Here is a 1528-nt window from a genome sequence, read left to right as displayed (position 1 = left end):
AACTGGTCCACCCTAAAGACAAAATACAAAAAGAGGAAACCTGTGGCTGCATTTACCAAGTATCATGCTTAAATTGCAGAAAAGTATATATTGGTGAAACAGGAAGATCACTTAAAACCAGGATTCAGGAACAAACAAACAAGCCAGTCAATGAAAAACAGCATAATGCAGATAAAATGGGCACATAATTTTCTAAGTTGTCTGTAGAAAATGTTTAATAATAAAATAGAGAAATAATAATACAGTAATATATATACTGTATGAATATTAATAATAGTAATAAATCATTTTTTTATTTTATTTTAAACATCACTGAACAGCAAAAGTCAGTTACAGGATTACTTAAATACATTATATGAAAAAAAAACATTAAAACGATTGGTATGTATTTATTATTATTGATATTACTGAATTATTGTTACTCTATTACTGAATTATTAAACTTTAGGTTTGGTTGATATTAACAATCGTGTCTTGTCTTTGTTTTTTACAGTTTTTTGGGGTTTTTTTCTGTATGAATAACTCTGGATGTCATGAAAATTGCATTTTCATAAAAAGTAAAACCTACTGTAAGCATTATCAATAAATAAAACTTCTGATAAAACATTTTGTATGCATTGTGTGTGAATAGTGAGTACCGTATACATGTAATGTGTTAACAGCCCTGAAATGGATTTTTTTTTTTTTTTTTTAACCATATACACATGGGATAGCCCACGAAAGTCTAGACTTATTTCCAGTGGGGTCCTTCGGTGGTGATTCAGCAGTAAACCAGGAGACAATCCTCTACTCTTTCCCGAAGAGTGTACTGCGTTCTTTAACGTGCAGATGGGCCATTAATGCACACAGGACCAACGGTTTAAACGTCCCATCTGAAAGACGGTGCGCTATTGTAACTTGTATTTCAGCCTTCTAGCTGAAACACAAGGAGAAGCAGTGATGGGAATTGAACCGGTTACCTAGAGATCTCCACGGTTCAGTGCACACAGTGGCTACAACCAGATTTTTTTTCTCAAATTTTTTAGATTTTTAGCTTCAGTATCCTGCGTTTTTGGTTTACTGTACCTGTGTTATGGTTAATAAATCATAATGTTTTAAAATCATTATAAAACAATGGTTGGTCAACAATTTTTTTATTTTTTTTTTATTTTGCCTTTAAAAATTAAAAGTGATTTAAATTCTATAACAGGGCATAATAGATTTGTATAGCACGAACAGGAAGAGGCTATATACAATATTTAATAAAAATGTGCAGACAAAAGTCTCCTTATTGCTTCGCATGGTAATAAAGATTGTTGTAATAAATACAGTACCGTACTCGCGCGAATAAGCGCCCGGGCGCTTAAAATATTTGTTGCACTTTCTGAGGGGCGCTTATTCAAACGGGGCACTTATGAAAACAGAGTGGAAATTGAGGGGGCGCTTATGGAAATAGATGAAAATCGAGGGGTTCTTATGGGAAATTATTTTAATAGGCCTAATTAAAAATTCAAGAGGCACTTTTTGAATGAAAAAAAGATTATATAAG

This window comes from Anneissia japonica, unplaced genomic scaffold, assembly GCF_011630105.1.
Source record: "Anneissia japonica isolate Jap-2015-1 unplaced genomic scaffold, ASM1163010v1 scaffold89171_len30819_cov107, whole genome shotgun sequence".
Taxonomy (NCBI): Eukaryota; Metazoa; Echinodermata; class Crinoidea; order Comatulida; family Comatulidae; genus Anneissia; species Anneissia japonica.
This window is presented reverse-complemented; position numbering follows the sequence as displayed.